General features: G+C 45.0%; 1 protein-coding gene across 1 annotated transcript in view; it reads left to right on the forward strand.

Moving 5' to 3' along the window:
- The window catches only part of B3GNTL1 (UDP-GlcNAc:betaGal beta-1,3-N-acetylglucosaminyltransferase like 1), a gene marked incomplete at both ends in the record, with an annotated part of 128371 nt that overhangs the window by 37456 nt on the left and 73886 nt on the right, over nt 1-17029 (forward strand). The gene's annotated exons all lie outside the window — the stretch shown is intronic.

Consider the following 17029-nt stretch of genomic DNA (forward strand, 5'->3'; position numbering starts at 1 on the left):
GTAGATACTCAGTGTTTGGAAATGCAATGTGAACTGGTAGCATTGACAGCATAATTTTGCATTTTGTATTAAGAACTTTAAAAATGCTTGTGCCCTTGACCCTGAATTTCACTTCTAGGTATCCTTGAAATTCTGAAAAAGATTTATGTACAAAGAGGCTTTAGTGTTATTTATAATGATGGAAAATTAGTTAATGGAAACAAGTTAATACTGGATAGTAGATTAACAGTGAAGTGAATTGTGGTCAATCTGTATGAGAGAATTACTGTAATGCTCATAAAGAATTTTTAATAACATGACAAATGATTATGATGGGTGAAAAAAGAACACATAATTGTATGTGTAGTGTATACTCAACTATAGATTTTCTTCTTAGTGATTTTAAGGCACTCTGAGAACATTTATCTGTATGCAGTCTTCCCTTGGGCTCCTCCAGGTCTGGGGGTGAGGCGCTGCTCCAGGTCTGGGGGTGCAGGGCTCCTCCAGGGTGGGGCTACACTCCTTTTGTCTGACCACTGCCCTTTGGGCTCCTTTTCCTCTATGTTTATTTGTTTTGTTTCCTTGATTTTCCATCTTTGTGGTTTTGTTTCTTCTGCTGTGTCCGGGCTCATCCTGGTGCTCGACCTCTGACCTTAAATTGGACCCCGAGCTCCTTGCTTGCAGCCTCTCCCTTCTCTGAAGTGCAATGTAAGGCAATCGTTTTCTTCTCATGACAGCTGTGGGGTGTCCCATAAGTTCTGAGCAGAAATTTTAGTTATCGTCGTTGTTTTCCAGTTTCCATGGTGATTTCTTTTCCTCTTTGTGAATTTAGGTCCCAGGGTCTCAGGGGCACAAAACTGGATGAACCCTGACCCTGGGTTCAGGACGCCTCCTCGTCACTGGTCCATGCATCCGTCTTGTTGTTTGCTTCTGTGTCTGTGTCTGTGCCTGCATGTTTATTTTGATAATGCTCGGCACCTGTGAGCCTGCTGTCTGAGGTTAACGTGAGCTCCCGGCTCCGACCTGGTTATGCTGACTTCTGCTCCTGGCAACCGCCACACAGCGCCCTGTCCTCACCCCCTGCTGAACGTTTTGGTATCTATGCAAATCTGAGAAAAATCAATTAAAAATTCTTAGTTGTGTTTAACTTTATAAAAAGAGTACCAGGCTGTATATAATATTTTTGAATTTTTTAAACTTAAATTGTTAAGGTCCATCCATGTCGTTGCACATCATTATAGTTCATTCCGTTGTTTTAAATTGAGGTAAAATTTATATACAGTGAAATGCAAGATTTCAGTGTGAAAACTGTGTGCAAAGTGAGCAATGTGAGGGTTTTGACACTTGTATACACCCCTATAACTAACAGCCCAGTCAGGGCGGAAGATGTTTCTGTCATCCAGAGCTGCTTCCAGACAGCGTGGGTGAAGCCACATGGTGTGAGCACCTGCGTTTAGCTTCCATGCCACATCATGGTCCCCTGTGACTGTGAGGGGTGGTGGGTCGCTCTGTGCTTTAACCCGTGGTGTGAAGCTACTGCAGTTAGTTTCTGTGCTACTGCTGGTCGACATTCGAGCAGTTGCCAGTTTGGGTTATTTTATTTTATTTCTAATTAGTTAATTTATTTGGCTGCATCGGGTCTTAGTTGCGGCATGCAGGCTCTCTAGTTGCGGCACACGGGCTTCTCTCTCTAGCTGTGGCGCACGGGCTCCAGAGTACACGGGCTCAGTAGTTGTGGCACGCAGGCTCTAGAGCGCGCAGGCTTGGTTGCCCTGCGGCATGTGGGATCTTAGTTCCCCGACCAGGGATTGGACCCGCTTCCCCTGCATTGGAAGGGGGATTCTTAATCACTAGACCACCAGGGAAGTCCCCTGTTATTTCAATAAAAGTGCCATAAACATCCTGATGTAAGTCTTTCTGTGGGCGTGTGTTTCCCTTTCTCTTGGGAAGATACCAAGGGGCGGAGTTGAGGAATCGCAGGTGAAGGGACCTGCCGGGCGCAGTATGGCCGCTCTGTGTCCCTCCAACTTCTCCCAACATTGATGGGTCAGCCTTGGTTTCAACCGTTCTAGCAGATGTGAAGTGCGTCTCATTTGTTTTCATTTACATTCCCTGATGGCTAGTGATGTTGAGCACCTTCTCATTGGTTTATGGGAAATTCATAAATCCTCTTTTGTGAGATGTCCAAATCTTTGCCTATTTTTTAAAAAATGGGTTGTTTGTCTTATTTGTGAGTTGTGAATGTTTGTTGTGTTTTCTGGATACAAGTCCTTTGTCAGATATGTGTTCTGAGTATTTTCTCCCTGTCTGTGGCTTGCCTTTTCATTTTTTAATGCTGTCTTTTTTTTTTTTTTTTTTTTTTTTTTTTTTTTTTTTTTTTTTTTTTTTTTTTTTGTGGTACGCGGGCCTCTCACTGTTGTGGCCTCTCCCGTTGCGGAGCACAGGCTCCGGATGCACAGGCTCAGCAGCCATGGCTCACGGGCCCAGCCGCTCCGCGGTATATGGGATCCTCCCAGACCGGGGCACGAACCCGTATCCCCTGCATCGGCAGGCGGACTCTCAACCACTGCGCCACCAGGGAGGCCCTTAATGCTGTCTTTTGATGAGCAGAAGTTTTAAGTCTTGTTGAAGTTCAAATTATTGATTTTTCTCTTTTATAGTTACATTTTTTTTCCCTGAGGAGTCTCTGCTTGCCGTAAAAAAGTTACTCTCTTGTTTTCTTACTTTTATGTTTAGACCCATTATCCACCTTGTGTTCATTTCTGTGTCTCATGTGGTAAGAAGCAGACGTTAATTTTTTCATGTGAATATTAAGTTGCACCAATGTTGAAGAGACTTTCTTTTCTCAATTGAATTGCCCCCGTGCTTTGTTGAGAATCAATTGGCCATGTCAGTGTAGGTTTATTTCCAGACTTTCTGTTCCATTCTGTTTCTCTATTGTCTGCAGCTCATTCATTCGTCTGCTGTACAACATTCCACTGGGCAAACACACTGCGTGTATTCACCCATGGTCCTACTGACGGGCACCCGGGCCGTTTCCACGCTCTTGCCCTTGTGAATAGCTGCTGTGGATGTTCTTGCACGCACCCCCTGTTGTACACGTATGAGAGTTCCTCTTGTGTTCACACCCAGAAGTGAGTGTCCAGGACTCTGGATGAGCAGGTTCGTCTGTGGGAGAGGAGCTGTGCTGCTGTCATGTGGCTGGAGACGTCCGTCCCTCCTGGCAGGTCATTGTGGGTCCCGAGCCTCCCCAGCACTGGGTGTCCTCAGGCTCTTAAATCTTGTCCAGCAGGTGGGAGCAGAGTGGAGCCCCTCTGTGCTTTGATTTGTGCCCCCTGATCTCGAGCTGTGGTCAGCCTCACTCCACGTCAGTTGGCCATGTGAGTTTCGTCTTTTTGTGACACGTGTTTACATCTTTTTGCCCATTTTCCTTTTTACAACTTTGAGAAGAGTGGCAGGGATAGTACCAAAAACTCTGTTTTGAAGGCCAGCATTGCACCCATCAGCCCGGAGCACTTCTGTGTGTGTTTCCTGTAAAGAAGAACGTCTCCGACCCAGAGCAGGAATGTCTCGCCGACAGGTGGCTAATACTAGTGCCCACCTCATTCACGTTTCACTCAAGTGCCCCAGAACCCATGTTGCCTTTACCTGGAAGTCTTTCATCTCCTCCTCTGGAGCATTCCACAACACCTCCCTGACTTTCTTCATCTTGATGTTTTCGAAGATTCCCAGGCACTTTTGTAGAATGCCCTTAAAACTGAGTAACGGTGTTGGGCCAAGTGTCTCTGTCCAGAAATCTCAGAAGCGGTGCTGCCTTCTCCTCACTATCCCCTTGGGTGCCTATGATTTTGATTTGCCCCAACCCTGACGATGCCCTCTGGTCACTTGACAAAGGAGGCGTTCCGTGTCTGGGGGGATCCCGTAGAGACTTCTCCTTTGGCCCAGCCTTCCTTGGGCACGGGGTGTGAGGATGGTGGCAGGGTCTGCGGGGGACAGGCCTTGGCCCCTGAGTGTGTACGTGTGGGAAGAAGATGGCTGTGGTCTCCAGTGAAGGCTGGGTGCGAGTGTGCCCGCTGTGTTCTGTCTCGGCACGGGAGCGATGCGAGCGCTGCACGACCACAGATGGCGCATCAAAATGGACCATTTCTGCATGAAGAATGGGTTCATGAGGCCCCTTTGCTGGGGCATCGAGGTTGCATTTTGACTTGTTAGCCACCTGGGATGCAGTCTGGTGCCCGTGTTTGGATTCAGAACATATTTCACTAGGAGTGATAACATCAGGGGAGACCAGCTCCCATGCTGCCCCTGGGACTGGAGTTCATTCATTCAGCAAATCGGTACCTGGATGTGCCAGGTGCAGCAGCGGGTGCAAGGGATACAGCAGCGAGCAGACAGACGGAGACAGCGAAAGCCAGAGCTCAGGTGACATCAGGCCCTGTGCCTCTGCTGCCTCCCTAGCCTCCCCTGAGAGCAGCCGCTTCACCTCCTGCAGCCCACGCCCCCGGGCCCTGCCCTTTCTCTCTCTCATGCACCTGCCTTACCCACCACACCATCCCCTCCGGCTTCTCAGTGATGCTCTCACCCCTCGGTGCAGTGGTGGGTCCTGCCTGCGCCTGGGATTTCCCACCCCCAGCACTTCAGATCTGCACACGGCATTTATCACCTTCATTACTGCGTTCTTTATTATCGTCATTGTCTGCCTTCCCTGATAGAATGCCAGCTGCACACAGGAGGGAATAGGCCCTGTTTTATCACTGATGTTTCTGAAGCACCTGGAACTTGGCAAATAGTAGGTATTAATAGATACTTGTTAAATGAATGAGTGGAGTTTGGGTTTGTGTGTTCAATTTAAATGGTTCAGTTAGATTGAATTAAATGCTTCTGTATACTTATCTTGGAACCCAGCCATCCTGTTGGCTGTCATTTCCATGGAGAGTGATGTTCTGAGTTTCTGAGTCTGTTTACAGATTGACTTGCAGAGCCCATCACTGTAGTGCAGCCCTTCAGAGAGTGTGCTCTTAGTAGCTGCCCTGCAGGCTGCTGCCTGGGGGCCAATAGTGCCTTTCCAGAGTGTTGGAAGGGCCTCCCGGGGTGACCTCAGTGTCACTCCTAGTCCCAGATGTGTTCAAGGATATTTGTTTTGGAGAGAAAGCAAGTCACACAAAGATCCCGATTATCTCAGAAGGTGTCTGTCAGCAGTGTTTCGGGTGAGTGGGAGGTCGACACCCATCCCCTTGTGGGAAGTTCAAGTCCGCGGAGACAGTCCCTCCAAGCCCAGGAGGCAAAGCACAAAGCTCAGGGACACAGGGATTTGCCCCAGAAGAAACCCATGCAGAGTGGGGCTGGCGCCTCCCACGAGGGCCTGCAGGGCTCTGGCCTATGGCCTTCAGACAGAGGACCCACGCTGTGTGATCTGGGCACCATCATCAGGAAATAAATTCTACTTAGAAGGGGGTGTCTGTGGCCTTTCCTAAAAATGTGTTTTGCATTTGCTTATGTCGTCTTTGATTTCTTTCATCAGCATTTTGTGGTTTTTGGATACAGATCACGTACATATTTTGTTAAGTTTGCACCCACATACTTCATTTTCTTTGGAGCAGTTGTTTGTGGGCATAATATCTCTAATTTCTATGTTCGTTGTTAGTATATAGATATGTGATTATTTTATATGTTGATCTTGTAGAACTCACTGGTCCTAGGTTTTTAGATTAGATTCCTGAGGATTTCCTAGGTGGACAATCACATCATCTGCAAATGGGAGCAGTTTTATTTCTTCTTCTCTCATCTGGAGGCCTTTTATTTGCCTTTCTTGCCTTATTGCTCTGACTGGAACTTCCATGCACGTGGAGCAGACATCTTCACTTCCTCCTGACCTGGGAGGAAGCAGTAGCTTTTCACATTGCGTGTCATCCTCTGTTCCTAACTTGCTGAGAATTTTTATCGTGGACAGGAGTTGGATTTTTTTGCATGCTTTTTCTGTGTCAATTGGAACTTACTGGTTTTTAAAATATTTTTTTTTTACCAAAGCTTTATAAGATTTTTTCCATCTTCTTGGAATTTGGGAATTTTTCTGTGTGTGTCAGGAATCATTTCTGGAATGTGGTGAGCTCTTTCAAAGTACAGACTCAAGGTTTTTTCAAATAAGATGAATTTTTCTATATTGGCTCTTAATTTCTCCCTCTTAGCTTGTTTTCTTCTTTTGGCTTCTCGTGTTTGAATGTTGGGTCTTACAGTTTGCTCACTTCCCTTTTGATTTCTGTTTCTCTGTAACTTTGAATATTATACTTCGACCTTCCAGTTCACTTACTCAGTTGTGGGCTGTGACCACCCCTTTCATCTTTGCCGTTGCTGATAGAAGTTAGATGTTACGCTTTCCATTCCTCCGTGTTCTAGGACACCTTTGAGAGCTCCTCTTTTTTGTCCTCTCCTCCGGCAGCTCTAGAGAGCTGCCACTTCGCTCTGTGTCCTGGGTCCTCGTAAGCGCATTAATGGTTAATTTTGTTTGTTTATGGCTCTCTGTACCCTTGGAATCCAGGCCACACCGTCCGGGGGCTGTGGCAGCAGGCGTGCCAGGAGGTGTGGGGTCTCCACTCCTGGGACTGAGCCCTTTTATCCACGGGTGGGTGGCCTCTGCTGGGTCTGGGAGAGACCTGCTTCCAGGTGTCCTGGGTTTCTGACCTGTTCAAAACCCAGTTCTTTCCCAGCCTCAGGGGTGAAGAGAAACTTAACCGTCTGGCTACCCCTTTCCCCAGTCCTCCCGGCAGATCTGCTGACCTTCCTGGTGTGCCTGGGCACCCCAGCCCTCCCCAGGGTGTCTGCGGATCTGTAGGCTCCTGGAGCATGCATTCGGTCTTGGGGCTGCTGGCTGCTCTCCCCTCAAGCTCCCGTGCAGCTGTGGCCTTTTGCTTCCCTCTGGGCTGGCCGATGTGTTCAGTGTTGGAGCTTATCAAGCACGAGGTTTCAGCCCCGTGTTTGCAGCACTGTGGTCACCTCCCCACTCCCTCTCTCAGCAGCACAGCATCTGCTTGCCTGGCTGCAGAAGGTGGCTTAGGCCATGCTGACTGTCAGAGGGCAGCAGGGGCCTCCCTCACCACATCCAGGACAGGAGGCTTCCGTGAGGCTCAGCCCGGGTCTTCTGTGTTCCAGGAGTGTTATTAACACACTTAGATTTGCCAAAGTCATCTTCATTTCATGGTGGGGTCAGCTTCCTGGACTGTCCCCACTTTTCCCTCCAAGCAGACGTTTATACCCAGTAGGTTTTGTCATCCTGTGAAGTGTGCTCCACTGAGGCCACGGAGGCTGGGAGCTCGCCCGCCCACCCACGCCTGCCGTCCGTCTTGGGTCCTGGAACAGTGTTCTGCTACAGTGCGGAGAAGCAGCACAGCACCTCTGATGGCGTCTGTGTTTAAGTTAGAAACGGGGGTGCCCGCCTGGAAGATAGCCTGGCACGGCGGCAGTTCCTAAGCTGGCTGCAGGAAGATCCACGTGAAGAGTGATCTCTCTAAGATACGGCGCTACATGCGAGCAGGTATCTGTTGAATCCACTGGGCTTTCCTCTTGAGTTTCCCAGCTTCCGGCTGTCGGGGCTAGTGGAGGACGCGGTGCTGGGGGAACGGAGGAGGCTACCCTTGCTGGGTGCCCGCAGGCTGCCTGGCCAGGCCCCAGGGGAGTCTCCTTCCTGACAACTGGGAGAGCTGCTCGGCCACCTGGACATGCGGGGGGAGGTCTCGCTCTCAGGAGGGACTGTCCTGGACCTTTGTGTTCTTGGCTCTTGTACACCCTGCCCTGACCCCATTCACCTTTGGGTCTAAAAGGAAGCGTGGGACAGAGCAGGGTCCTGCCTGGGTCAGGCCTGAGTCCTCCCCATGCCGTGCCCACCGCAGTCTGGCTTTTTTTTCTCTGTGAGATCAGAGAAGGAACTGGCACAGAATCTGGGTGGTAGGCCGGGGAGGGGGAAGGGGGGATCTTTTAAGTAACTGATTTGCAGGTGACTGAAAAAGTGATTTTGGCCTCTTTTGCCATTAGACATTTTTTCCAAACTACTGGTAAGTTGAAGCATTGACTGATGTAGATATTAGCGGTTTGTGTTTCTATTTCCCCTCCAGTTCTTCCCTGCGCATGTGGGGAGGGGGTGGAATGTTGAGACAGCAGGAGGAGGATTGAGTGCCTCCCGCCACGTCCCTCCCGGGAGTGGAACACGAGACCACGCACTTTACTTCGAGGGTTTTTGAGAGCAAAGCATTTGACCACAGGGCATGGTGGTTACCACGAGGCTACTGAATAGTGTTATTTTCACTATATTTGGAATGGTGTACTGGCCAGTAACTTATTAAATGCAGATGTTGCCAGCCGAATGAGGAAGTTTGTTTCTCCTGTCTCTGCATCACATGCCACCTAATTTTTTAAAACTTTACTAAAGTATAGTTGATTTACAATGTTGTGTTAATTTCTGCTGAACAGCAAAGTGAGTCAGTTATACATATTTATATTCTTATCCATATTCTTTTCCAGTATGGTTTATCACAGCATATTGAATATCGTTCCCTGTGGCCACCTGATTTTTATGTTTGACTTGTCAATTTTAGCATGGGATCATTCAGAAAAGAATATTGGTATCAGCTAGAGATAATCTGCTACAACTTTAGAAAACAGTTGAGAGATGTTGTGCATTCAGGTCTGGAACAGGTGGAGGCTGCTGCTTTTCCAGGCGTGTCACCTAGAAATTTCAGCTCCACAGATAAGTACTGTTGCCCACCCCCTCAAGCAGGAGACAAGTCGCTTGGAAGCCCCAGGAGAGCAACCAGGCCGGGAGGAACCAGAACATGGGGCACTGGGGACCCTCCAGGTCCCTTCTCCCTGCCAGCCTCGCTGTCCCTGAGTCCTCACCCCTGTCTTATAGCTGCTGGTGGGCAGGAGGTTGTGCGTTTTCATGTGAATTTGTTTATAATTGAGCTGAACTTCAGTTGTTTTAAAATCAAAGGCAGTTTTGCCACGTTTTAAAGTTATACTTTTCCTTCTGTCTTCAACAATGTAACATGGTAAACAAACATTCCCCCTCCATTAAAATAAATAATTGACAGGAAATTCAAAGTTTTCTGTAGAAATTCTTTTACAGACTTTATCGACTAAGTTGAGTGTGTTGATGCCGCTGTGTGGTACGCGGGGTTGGTAGGTGGCATGGTGGAAGCTGGGTTGCGGACTTCCGGTCCTGAAAGCCCACGAGGTTTGTTGCCTGCAGGGGCCACGCTGGGAGCAGCAGTCAGGATGGCCAGCCCTGCCCGCCTCTCCTTCTCCAAACACACCACTCACTTTCCTTTCTGCTCTCCCCCACCTTTTCTTTCCTGAGAAAAAAATTATGGGCTTGTGTTTCAGACCCAAGACCTGGAGGGTATCAGCTGGCTCAGGAGCAGGGCCATGTGATTTTAGTGGTGGCCGTTCCCAAGGAGGCTCAAGAAACAGGTGATGACCTTAATATAATGAGGTGGAGGAACGGGCGACCCCTTACTTGATGGCAGCTGCCAATCGGTAAATATCCACGTGTGTAGACTCTTCTACCCCTGTTCTTTGAAAGAAGAAATAGTCCTTATTCTTAACACTCATGTTCAGAAAGATTTTCCTTGAACAGAAGAAAGACAGAAAATAGTTGAAGACAGACCTGAGACGTCTCGACACCGTAGCTACTCACACTCCCTCGAGGCCAGTCCCTCGGCACGCCACACACTCTTGTTTTTGTCAGCACCATAACCTGTTGTGCCTGGAAAGCTCTGCTCTTGCTAAGTGCCACTAAACTTGATTTTTAAAAAGAAATGATGCCTCAGACAGTAGTGAGCTTTTGAGATAGTTTTTGTTTGTACAGAGCGCTTTCATTTTAAGGCTCAGGAAAGGGGGAGGACCCGGGTGTTTGCTCAGATGCTCCTTCCCAGCGCTGGGTCCGAAACTGCTGGCCAGGGAGAGAGCTTGCTGGAGACGGAGATTTGGGGCCCGCTGCTGCAGGCACTCACACTCCCGGGCTCCCCGACAGACTCGGCTTTAATGAGCTCCAAAGTGGTTCTTTGGCGGCCAGCATGGGCTGCGTGGGCCTTGGGTGGCCTCCACCTAAGAACTTGCATTTTCCCACGTTCTGGTTCTCAGGTAGGTCAGGGCTGGACCGTGTTGTCCCAGGTGCTCCATCCATGGTGTTCCCGAGGTCCGAGCGGTCATCTTGTCCATCGCGGAGTCTGGCTCTTACTGCTCGTTTTGCTGTCCCTCTCTGTCTTACCAAACTGCGGGGGCTGTGGGAGCAGAGGTCTCTCTGTCTCCTGCACGGGGTGTCCTGGGCCCCGGTGGGCACTTACGTCGGAGCTGCCTGCCCTGCAGAGCCCACAGCCAGGGTGGGCTTGCAGAGAAGAGGAGGCAGAGTTGTAAGGAAAGGTGGTGTGGATTCCACCCCGGAGAGGGCGCGGTTCGCTCTGCATGCATGTGCTCCGGGTGGACCCCAGTCCGGCTCAGGACCAGAACCAGGACCAGGGCCAGTGCCGGGCGTGTCCTCCCACCGAGACTCCCTCCGCGCCCCCCCCTCCTGCCAATCTCTTGCTGGTGGGAGGGAATTCTTGTCTTCTCTCCTAACTGAAGGTAATCCCTTCCTCCACTCCCCCAGGACAGAGCAAGTGGCGGGGCGGGGCTCCAGGAAGAAAAGGGGTGGAGCTGGGGCAGAGCAAGAAGCAGGGGTGGGGCGTTGGCAGCACTTGGGTTCTGGGTTCTGTTGGAAGTGCTGTCAGCAGAGGAAAATGCACAACTTGAATTTGTGCGTATATGGTAAAATGGCGCGTTTGATTCTAAGTTATTTTTGTGTTCTTCTTATGCTATAATTATAGCTGTAGAAAAATTATATATGTGTATAGATAGGGACTAGAAGGGAACTTAGAATGGTGAAAACAGTACGTTCTGAGGATGACGATGTTGTGTAATGTATAATACTGAACATTTCCGGTATTGCTGCTATGGAGCTTGTGCAGTAAACCCAGAATTATAATATTTTCAAAAAGCATCATGGAGTGAAGTCAGATTAAGTTTTTTCTAAATACTGAATTTACTTTATTAGAGACATTATACTTTAAAAATCCACTTGACTGGGATATTACTTACATATAATAAAGTACACTCATTTAAGTGTACATTCAATGAGTTTGACAAATGTATACACACATATAAAAACCATCTCAGTCAAGTTTAGAATGTTTCCATTGCCCCAAACAGTTTCCACATGCCTCTTTACAGTCATCCCCCCACTCCCTGAAGCAACTACACATGTAATTTCTTTAGGTTAGTAATCTAATTATCTGTTCTTTCGACAGATTAGATTTTTCCCCTGTTCTAGAACTTCATATAAATGGAATCATACAGTATATATTCTTGTGGTTGACTTCTTTTGCTCATCATATGTTTTTGAGATTTATCCGTGTTGTTGCTTATACCAATAATTCAGTTTTTTTATTGCTGAGTAGTGTATTCCAATGCATGGATAAACCAAAATTGTTTATTTATATAGCCATCCATTGATGGACATTTGGATTGCTTTCCAGGATTTGGCTATTATGAGTAAAGATGCTGTGAAAATTTGTGTACAAGTCTTACCATGGACATCTGTGTTCATTTCTCATGGGTAAATATCTAGAGATAGAACTGCTGGGTGATATAATACATGTACATTTAACTTTGTGAGAAACTTCAAAACTATCTTGCAAAGAGACTGAGCCATTTTACACTCCCCCCAGCAATTTTCGAGAGTTCCAGTAGTTTCGTATTGTTACAACACTTGGAATTGTCTTTTAAGTTTGAGCCTTTGTAGTGTGCATGTAGTTCTATCTCATTGTTTTAGCTTGCATTTCCCTGATGACTAAATATGTCGAACATTTATTCGGGTGCTCATGCATATATCTTCCTGTGTGAATTGTCAGTTCAAATCTTTTGACTATTGTTTTTATTAAGTTCTTTGTCTTAGTATTGAGTTTTTAGATATAAAAACTAAATTCTGTATGTAAGTTCTTTCTCCCAGTTTAGTTTGCTGTTTATCTTTTTTTTTTTTTTTTTTGCGGTACGCGGGCCTCTCACTGTTGTGGCCTTTCCTGTTGCGGAGCACAGGCTCCGGACGCGCAGGCTCAGTGGCCATGGCTCACGGGCCCAGCCGCTCCGCGGCATGTGGGATCTTCCCGGACCAGGGCACGACCCTGTGTCCCCTGCATCAGCAGGCGGACTCTCAACCACTGCGCCACCAGGGAAACCCTGTTTATCTTCTTAATTTCCTAAAACCACCTTTTGATGAACAGAAGTTGTTAATTGTTATAAAGTCCATTTTCCAGTTTTTCCTTTTAAGAATTAGGCTTTCTGTGTCCCATCTAAGGACCTACGAAATTGTTTTCTACCCCAAGATTTTCTTCTCTATTTTCTCCTAGAAGTGTTATAGTTTTATCTTACACATTTAGATCTGTTATCTGTTTTTAAGTTAATTTGAGGGTATGATGTAAAGTAGGGATTGAGGATCATTTTTTCCCCTATGATAACTGGTTGTTACTATCCTTTCCCTATTGAATTACCTTGGCACTTTTGTTGAAAATCAAATGACTGAAAGAAATATAGATCCATTTCATTTCTGGGCTCTCTGTTCTGTTCCATTGTTCTTTTTATCTATCTTTATACCAAATCCATACTGTCTTGATTACTGTAGCAGCTGTAGTGATAAAGCTACAATGTCGTTTTATTGAAAAAAATCAGGTATTGTAAGTCCTCCAACTTTGTTCTTCCTTTTCAAAATTGTTTTCACATCTGTTTAGGTCTTTTGGATTTCTGCAAAATTTTAGATCAGCTTGTCAAGCCTGCTTGGATTTTTATTGGAATTGAATTGAATTTATAGTTCTGTTTGGGAATCTTAATATTGAATCTTCTAATACATAAACATGGTGTATCCCTCAATTTATTTGGGCCTTCTTAAATTTCTCTCGGAAATGTTTTGTAGTTTTCAGTATACAGGTCTTACATAAATTTAACAAAATACTTCCCAAGTATTTTATGAGTTTTGGTGTTATTGAAAATGGTATTAACAAGTCGTCTCCCAGTTTTATAGTTGTATTGCTATAAATATACTAAATTACCTTATTAGTTCTAGTTTTGTTTTGTCTTGTTTTTGTTTTTTTGGAGTAAGAACTCACTATGAAGTGACCACGGCACCTGTGAGTAACGACTGCCTCTTTCTCTCTGGTCCATGGGCCTTTATTCCTTGTTCTTGGCCCATTAGCCTGGCTGGGACCACTGCCCCCACCCCCCATGCAACACTGAATAGAAGTGGTTCCAGTGACAGTCCTTGTCATGTTCAGATTTTTATTTGTTTCATCATTTACAGTAAATTAAATTTACTGTAAAATTTACAGTAAATTAAATCGTGTGGAGCAGAAGTCGCTCCTTTTCATTGCTGTTTAATATTCCACAATATGAATATGCCCAGTTTATCCCTTCTGCCGTTTGGACATTTGGGTGTTTGAGCAATGCTGCCAAGAAATCCTTGGGCATATATCTTGGTGCACACACACAGATGCACATGTAGGGGTGGAACTGGGATGTCTCTGTGTACCCGTGTTCAGTGGATGCTGCCGGGTTCCCACAGTGGCTGGTCAGTTTGTGCTCCCTCCAGTGTACAGGCATCCTGGCTGATTTGTGTCCTTCCTCACAGCTCTGCATGCTGTCTTTAGCCCAGCATGAATGTGCGTGTGGCCTGCTTCTGGCCTGTGTGTTCTGTCCAGTTGGGTTATTGATCTGTCCTTTTGTCTGCCAATACCACAGTGTAGCTTTAGAGAACATACTGTAATTTGATGCTATATGTTTTCTTGTTCATCTACCTAATATTTTGGGCTGTTTTTTAAAAATCTTTTTGCATTTTTATATAAATGTCAGAGTAATTTTGTTAATTTTCACAACATCCCCTCTGAGGATTTTGACTGGAATTATATTGAATCTATAGATCAATTAGGTGAGAACTAACTTCTTTATGATATTAAGTCTTCCTAACAATGAAAATATGTTCGTTGATTTATTTAGGTCTTCTTTAATTTACCTCCATAGGCATGAGTAGTTTTCATAGCAGAGGGCTTACAAGTCCTTTGTTAAATTAATACCTTGGTATTTGATTTTTTAAAAAACATTTTTATCAGCTCTACTGAGATGTAGTTCACATAAAAATCCACCCATTTAAAGTGTACAATCCAATGGTTGTCAGTATATTCATAATGTTGTGCAACCATCGCCACAATCTATTTTTAGACCTTTTCCATCACCACAAAATTAAACCCCATACCTATTAATAATCACCCCCTCATTCCCCCATCTCCTAGCCATGGGCAACCACTAACCTCTTTTCTGTCTCTATGGATTTGCCTGTTCTGGACTTTTCATATAAATGGAGTCTACACTATGTGGTCTCTGTGACTGGCTTCTTTTACTTAGCATGATGTTTTCAAAGTTCATCACGTTGTAGCGTGTGTCAGGACTTCATTTCTCTTTACTGTTGCGTAATAGTCCATCTTATGAGTGTACATTTTTTTTTGTCTATTTACTAGTTGATGAACATTTGGGTTATTTCCACTTTTTGACTATTATAAATAATGCTGCTATAAACATTCCTGTACAAGTTTTTGTGTGGATAGATGTTTTCAGTTCCACCTAGGAGTGGAATTGCTGGGTCACATGGTAACTCTGATTTTAACATTTTGAGGAAGTGCCAAAATGTTTTCCAGAGTGACTATACCATTTTACATTCTCACCAAAGAGTTATTTGATCTTTTTTGATACTATTGTAAGAAGCATCATTTTTTAAAATTTTGTACATATAAAGAAATTATTTATTGATCTTGTATCCAGAAACCTTCTTCTTCTTATTATTTTTTATAAATACCGTCTATTCTCTTTATTAATCTTTTTTTTTTTTTGGTGCATTGGGTCTTTGTTGCTGCGCACGGGCTTTCTCTAGTTGCGGCAAGCGGGAGCTCCTCTTCGTTGTGGTGCACGGGCTTCTCACTGCGGTGACTTCTCTTGTTGCAGAGCACGGGCTTCAGTAGTTGTGGCTCACGGGCTCTAGAGTGCAGGCTCAGTAGCTGTGGCGCACAGGCTTAGTTGCTCAACAGCATGTGGGATCTTCCCAGACCAGGGCTCGAACCCGTGTCCCCTGCATTGGCAGGAGGATTCTTAACCACTGTGCCACCAGGGAAGCCCCCAGAAACCTTATTACATTCATTTTTAATTCTAATATTTCTCTGTTGATTATTTTGGGTTCTTTATGTAAGCAATCATTTTTTCTCTTTCTAGTAAGCCTTGTATCTTTTATTTTTTTTTTTTGGACTCAAGTCTCCAGTAAATTGTTAAATAGAAATCATGATAATGGGCATTCTTGTTTCCTTCGCAGTCTCAAAGAGAGCACTGAAACCTTTCACTGTTACGTACAATGTTGTTTACTGTAGATTTTTTTCATATATAGCCTTAATAAGTTCTCTCCAAAAGCTGAAGAAATATAGGGTGCCCTGAGACAGAGAAAGGGTACTGGGATTGGGTGGAAATGCTTCAGAAAAGTGTCATTTCTGTTCTCCTCCATTTTAACTGCTCTCCCCCCCCCCCCCCCCCGCTGTGAGCTCCATCCCTCTGCAGTTATCACTCACAGGACTTCCATTTAGGATCTCTCCTTCAATTGAATGCCAGTAACACTCACCTCTGCAATAGAATGAAAGATCTTCAATGTCGGGAAGGATGTTGTGTCTTCAGGGTGGCATTGGTTACTGCTAGATTTAGAACTTGTAAATATTTTCTCCCAGTTTGTGGTGGTCTTTTTACTTTCTTGATAAATTTATACCTAAATTAAAACACAAAATGTTTAACTTTTGAAGAAGCCCAATTTGTCAGTTTTTTCTTTTCATCATTTGTGCTTTTGTTTTCATATCTAAGAATTCTTTGCTTAATTCAAAGTAACCAATATTTGCTCCAAGTTTTCTTACCTAAGATTTTAAAATTTTAGCTCTTATATTTAGGTCTGTGATCTATTTTGAGTTAATTTTTGTGTGTGATGAGGGTCTGCATTTACCTTTTCCCTGTGGTGATCCACTTGTCCTAGCAGTTTGTTGAAAAGACTATCCTTTTCCCATTGAACTGCCTTGAATCAACCGTAATTGCAAAGGTTATTTCTCTATTGTCAGTTATGTTCTACTGATCTCTATATTTATCTTTAGGCCACTGCTGTAGCTTTCCAGTAGTGAGTTTTGAAGTCAGAAAGTGTAAGTCCTCCATCTATAATATTTCTTCCTTTTTCAACATTGTTTTAGCCATTCTGGATCTTTTGTATCTCCAAATAAATTTTAGGATCAGCTTGTCATTTCTACAAAGAAGCAAGTTGAGATTTAGATTTCTGTTGTATTGAACCTGTAGGTCAATTTGGGGAGAACTGCTTTGCTGAAGAATTGAGTCTTCCAGTCCATCAACATGGGATGTCTACCTGTTTATTTAGGTCTTTAACTTCTTTCAGCAATGTTTTGTAATTATCACCATACAAGTCTTGTACTTCCTTTGTTAAATTTATACCTCAATATTTCATTCTTTGATGCTATTGTGAATGTAAAATTTTCTGAATTTTATTTCAGATTCTTCAATGCCAGTATATGGCAATACCACTGATTTTTGTATCTTGATCTTATATTATGTGACCTTGCTGAAATTAATTCTAGTAGTTTTTTGGTGGATTCCTTAGGGTGTTCTAAATACAAGGTCATGTTGTCTGCAAATTGAGGTAGTTTCTTCCTTTCTAATCTGGATGCTTTTTATTTCCCTTTCTTGCCTGATTGCAGTGACCAGAACTGCAGTGCTCTACAGAAGTCACAAGAGCAGATATCGTCCCTGTTTCCAACCTCAGGGAAAGCATTCCATCACCCACCATTAAGATGTAGCTGTAGGGGGCTTCCCTGGTGGCGCAGTGGTTGAGAGTCCGCCTGCCGATGCGGGGGACACGGGTTCGTGCCCCGGTCTGGGAAGATCCCACATGCTG

The sequence above is a fragment of the Hyperoodon ampullatus genome (assembly GCF_949752795.1).
Source record: "Hyperoodon ampullatus genome assembly, chromosome: 19".
Lineage (NCBI taxonomy): Eukaryota > Metazoa > Chordata > Mammalia > Artiodactyla > Ziphiidae > Hyperoodon > Hyperoodon ampullatus.